Here is a 6298-nt window from a genome sequence, read left to right as displayed (position 1 = left end):
ATGGCAGAATACAAGACCTTAATCATGGGGTTGAATATAGCCCGATGTGGTGGTATCCATCGGGTAAGAGTGTATCTTACCATTGGAAATCGAGTTACCCACTGTGTGATTTTCTCTCAATCATTCGTTAGAAAAGATAGAAGCATTGCATGAAAGATTTATTTCTCTTATGCATCTTGATGAAATTTGATTATAGGCTTTATTACATCAAGAGGTAGGGAAGAAGAGAATGAAAGCACTTCATGACCTTCGGGCTAAGAAATATAAATTTGTAAAGGGCCAGTTGGTGATGTACTATGATGCTTGTCATGAGCTATTTCCTGGTAAACTAGAACCCAAATGGGATAGGATGTATAAAATTATACAAATAGGAAAGAATGGCTCTACAGCCCTTTTAGCATATTTTCAAGGGATAGAGTTTAAAAATAAAGTTAACTTTAATAAGTTGAAGCCTTATTACATATAAGGGGACGTGGACATGGTGCCTATGCAGGTTCTTCATGATTCATCTTTAATTTGCAGTAGGTGTGCCAGGACACCTAGATGGGAAGAATCATTTCCTATCTTGAGCATACATATTTAGAGCAACATTACCACCAAGTTATTGAGTGGCAAGATGGATCTTTCATGTGGGATATTAAGGTCTACTACCACCATTGTCATAGTACTTTGACAAGTATTCCTATTGAGTTTGGCAAGGAAGGAGGTATTGTACCTGTCATTCATACATCCTCTCTCTTGGCTCGACTTTGATTATCATAAGTACGAATGAGTTGATTAGTATATCAGTGAAGACTAGGTCTATACATTGTCGGAGCATTTGGGGTTGAAAGTCTACCGCAGGGGTAAGAGACATCAGGGTGAAGGGAGATTCAAGGAGAGAAGTAGACAAAGAGAAGGGACTCAAAGAAATAGAAGATATAGAAGAATACTCATAGAGGTGAAGCTTGTCAATTTATTTCTACATTATGAGAAGATAAATCTCTTGTAGATAAAAGCGTGCATAAAACAATACCTTCCTCTACGGTACTCAAACCGCCAATTTGATGCCTCCATTGGCTATGAAAGGGGGTAAAATAACAAGGCACTTGACTAGAATTTTTCTAGATCATTCCTTCTTCATCTCCTAGTTTGGAGTGCTATTCATTGTCTAAAAACTGCGATCGAGCGTCGCTCGATTTCCCAATTCTTCTTTTTACATAAAATCCTCCAAAAATGATTGAAAGATACATGCTTTCTTTTACATCTCATCCTATTCTAGAAGTTTTCTACAGTTTTTAGATTTTTACAAGAGATAATATTAAAAATATCAAAAATTGACTAAACTTGTCTAAAAATCTAGTATTTTTGAACCATCCACACTACGAACACTAAAATTCATGACTAATATGGCATTGCCTCTATAAATCAATAAGAAAGCCAAGTGACGATGCATTCTAGAGTTTTGACACTGTGACTGCGTAGCGTTGTGACATCCATCCCCTCTTAACCTGCACATCCTCCAGCATGTGCCAACGTCTTATGGATCTACAATGTCAGAAGAAGTATCCTCTGCCATGTTAATGTCTTCATCTTCTACCTCTTCTTCTTCCGTATTCTCATGTTCATGCTCAACAAACTCTTGAATGTCTTCATACATCTCTATTTAAGTGTCAACATAAATAACCTCTTTTTTTTGCCATATTTTCATCATTAATTCCTACAAAAATTTTAGCCATTGTATCAACATCAACTAGCCCTAAAAACAACCCTAAAATACCTTCATTTTGCAGTCATCAAACCATATATCTTCAGATAATTTTCAATCCATCCTACATATTTCTTTTTAGCCCTACACATGGCTGAAATATTCTTAAAGTACCAAGACTATATGCTATCCATTCTTGTAATCCAGACACAAACACAATTTCTCCCTTTCTTGGAGGCATACTTATCTTCCTAGAGGCACTGCCATAGCCTCCACTTATAGGAGTGTTATCTAAAAGCCCTTAAACTCTCATACATTAGGTGGCATGGGATTATCCCATAGCCTAGCCCTATTGCGGGGATGATTCACACAAATAGTGAAAAATTGTACCGCCTCTGTATTGTCTTTACTCCGAACCTGAGTATATAAAGAACCATCATCCAAGGCTTTTGTTTCCAACATTGATTTTGAAATATAGGGCTTCCCAAAATCACTAGATAACTACATGAATCCTGCACAAAAAAATGATATTCGTCCCTAACATCTCCAATAGTCATGGGTACATTCAGACAAGCTGCATAAAGATTCCCTAATCAATTGTTTGCTACTCGCATGTGCCATCCCAGATCTACATCAATTGGCCAACCTCCATTCTCATACAAGTTGTGTGCCATAACATTGATTTCAAAATCATGATCCAAGAGAGCTATCCAAGGCGTCTCTCTTTCTCCCACTTTAACAATTGTCTTTGTTGTAGCACGAGCCCAATGCATTCGTGAATAATGAATGCTTGGAACAAAATGATCATCTTCTTCTTCATGTACTTGTTGATGGACATCTCCATTATACATAGCCTTCTCTCTATGCTTATTGCTACCCATAAGACCAATGTCAACCACAAGCTTGCTATCTACACTCCCATTTAACCCATTTTCAGCATCAGCCTATTTCAAAACAGCATTACATGCATCATCATATTCCCTCTGAAGCTGTTTCTCTATGTCTTTGTCAACCTACATCAACGCTTGCAAAACTTCACCATCAAACTATCTTTTTCATATCAGCATATCAATGATTGCATCATAAAATTGACGCTTTGCAATTCCAAGAACTTCGCCAAGTGTGAATTCCACTCTACTGCCAAGTATTCAATCTTCCAAGAATTTTTTAAGGTTTGTGGCAGTCTCAAGATCTGATTGCAACCTGTAACTAAGATGCTTGCCCCTTTTCTTCCCTTCTTGTTTCTTCTCTTGAGATGCATCCTCCATAACATGCTCAGGTATGGCTTTTTCAGCCTCTTTCTACTACTCCATTTTACTTCATGTTATGCATTTAGATGGGCCTAAAGAGGAAGGACCAGCAGTGTCCTCATCTCTTCTTCTCTTTTCTTCCACAAGAGCTTCTCGATTATGAACCTCTGCCAAATAAGCATAGGTTGAAAATGAATCCATTGGTACACTCCATCATGTTCTTCCTCGTATACTCTGACTTGCATTCACGAATTTAGACTTTGTTGTTTTGCCTTTTTCCATGCAATCTAATGCTTGCATCCAAACACGAGATTTTGCTTTAGTCATGCCTCCTTTACGAGCTTCATCAGACCTTTCAATTCTCAACCCATATATGGCTACATCTATAGCAACAAATGTTGTCCTTACAGCCATCTCTTCTAACCTCTTCTGCATGCCACCATTTCAAAATTTGACTCCAGTTTCTATTGCATGTATTTTTCCATCTTTCCAAAAGACTAACCTTTTTTCTTTCGCTTCACCGTAGGTTATACAATCTCACTTTTCATGCTGTAAGCTGTCACACCAAATGCATCTCCTCTTGTATCCTTCTCTATACCGCTTTTGGACTGTTGCATGACCCTTCTCTTCTACCTTGACATCCAACTTTGTGACCTTTGCATAGATTTCTGTCAAATTCAGTCACACATGCCTTTGATTAATTCATCCGCAGCATCACCTTTAAGAGTCAAACCAACAAGTATAGCCGGTTGTTCTACCATAGCTGCAGGTGCCTTGGCTGCAATTTCAGTCCCCCTTTTGAGCACTGGCAAGTGTAGTGCATGTACCCCATTTTAATTTCATCCACTCTCTCTTTACCAACATATGCACTGCTTCAGTTACATTAGCCCAATCAGATTTCAGCCCCATTTAAGAACAGGCATCTTCTAAACGATTAGTGAGCTTCTCCTACAAGACATGATCTGCAGTCTTTAGAAACAAATCGATTTTCTAACTCTCCAATGATTGCTGCTCATTGGCATCCGATTGCGTATACCAACTTTCAAATTCACAGAGCAAAGTTGTAGTAGCTTTATTGGGCTTTTCAATCCAATCTATAAATGTCTTTTTAGTTACCAATCCTGCATCTTCCAAGAAAAACTCTTCTCTCAAAGCTTTCTTAAAAGCTGCCCAATTAGCATCTCTTTTATGTAACTCATCAATCCGATCATGCAATGCAAGCATGGCTAAACGCGGGAGAAATATCGACTCCATGCATACTACAGTACCCCATGAAACAACATCTTTTCTTCATACAACAGGATGAAGGTTGAAACATTTTGACCTTTAAACTGGTTCAATTCTTGTCCCACTGCTTGCAATGCATTCACAACTAAGGAATCAATTCTTTTTGCTTCCTACCGAGTTTGCATCTACTACTATAACAACTACTACTACTATTGTTGTTGTTGCAACAAAGCAGTCATCTGTTGTAAAGCATTACCACACTTGAACTAGCAGAAACCCCATCTTTACACACCTGCTCTGCCAACTTTCACATCGGGTTCACCCCACTGTCAAAGCGTTTGGGTTCAAAAGTCTACTGCGGGGGTAAGAGACAGCAGGGTGAAGGGAGATTCAAGGAGATGAGTAGGCAGAAGAGAATGGGCTCAAAGAAATAGAAGATGTAGAAGAATACTCATAGAGGTAAAGCCTGTCAATTTATTTCTACATTATGAGAAGGTAAATCTCTTGGCAGACAAAAATGTGCATAAAATAATACATTCCTCTATGTTGCTCAGACCATCAATCTGATGCTTCCATTGGCTCCAAAAGGGAGGTAAAATACTAGGACACCTGGCCCGATCACTCCTTCATCTCCCAGTTCGGAGTGCTGTTCACACTGCTTGAAAACTGTAATCGTGCGTCGCGTGATTTCACAAATTTTTCTTTTTACATAAAATCCTCCCAAAATGGTTGAAAGCTACATGCTTTCTTTTACATGTCATTCTATTCTAGAAGCTATCTATAGTTTTTGGATTTTTACAAGAGATAATATCTAAAATATCAAAAATTGGCTAAACTTGTCCAAAAATCTAGTATTTTTTAACCATCCACACTATGAACACTAATATTAATGACTAATATGGCATTGGCTCTCTAGATCAATAAGAAATCCAAATGACGATGCATTCTAGAGATTTTCATACTGTGACCACGTAGGGGCACGACAACATTGTATTTGGACGGTAGAGGGCCCGCTAAACATGTGATCGTTGGTGTGGTCATTGAATATCCCGATGTAGGGTTATTATGAAAATGGGAGTATATTTAGGACATCTTTTACTAAAAATATGAAAAAATACAAGGCCTTCATTATGGGGCTGAATATAGCCTGATGTGGTAGTATTTGTCCATTATTGGTGAAAGGTGACTCGCAGCTAGTGATCAACTAGTTGAATGGGACCTATAGTGTGTAGGATCCCATCCTACGGATGTACCATTTTGTAGCCTTGGATATGTTGTATATTTTTGAGATGGTCACTTGTCAATCAGTTCCTCGATAGTAGAATTGCTTTGTAGATTCCCTAGCCAGTTATGCTTTTTTTGAAGATGTCTTTTTCAATTGTGGTCTAGGGAAGCTCTTACAATTACCTTCTAACATTAGCCCAAGACTACTGTGGGGTCTTCTTGCTAACACGTTCTATTTTGACCACCAATAGCTAGTTTGGGTTATGAGTCAGATAACAATTGAGCACCTTCCTATTTTGTCATGGATGCATAGGATCGTTTATCATCATATTCATCGGACACCCCTTGCTATTTATGCAGAGGGGTTAGCCAACAATTTGATGCATTTAGTGTAGGGTCAAAGGAGCCCTCATCCTTGGTCAGTTTTGTGCTTAATTAGAGTTATGTCGGGACCAATGGTTTGTTTCAGCAGTATCCTATCCAATGCTTGTTTCAAGGATTATTTCATTAGTCCAAGAGGGCCAGTCATTTTGCAATGAAATGTCACATTTCATTAGGCCAAGAGACCCATGTGTTTGTTTAGTACGGGTGCAGTTAATGGGTTTTGTTTTAGTGATATGCTAGACAGATTTAGGGGAACCTGGAGGGAGCCTCTTGTTGCATAGAAGCTTCTTGTGGCTCAGTCCTCCAGGTGATATTTTTCCTTTTTATGTATTTTCTCTCTATGCTATATGTGTTTATGTACTTGTGGGAGACTTTTCTTTTTGTTGGGGATGGGTAATCAAGGCATGAAGTCCCAAGGTTAGGTTACATATATTTGGGGAAGGTTTGAGTAGTTGTTTACCTTCTATAAAGACATTGTTAGGTATTGAAAGATGTGCGACAGTTCTAGTGACCCTGTTTTGCTAGC

This window comes from Lygodium microphyllum, chromosome 12 (genome assembly GCF_053477565.2).
Source record: "Lygodium microphyllum isolate KBCC chromosome 12, Lygodium_microphyllum_v1.1.10, whole genome shotgun sequence".
In the NCBI taxonomy this organism is placed as follows: domain Eukaryota; kingdom Viridiplantae; phylum Streptophyta; class Polypodiopsida; order Schizaeales; family Lygodiaceae; genus Lygodium; species Lygodium microphyllum.
The sequence above is the reverse complement of the archived record's forward strand: the minus strand, read 5'-3'. Positions refer to the sequence as shown.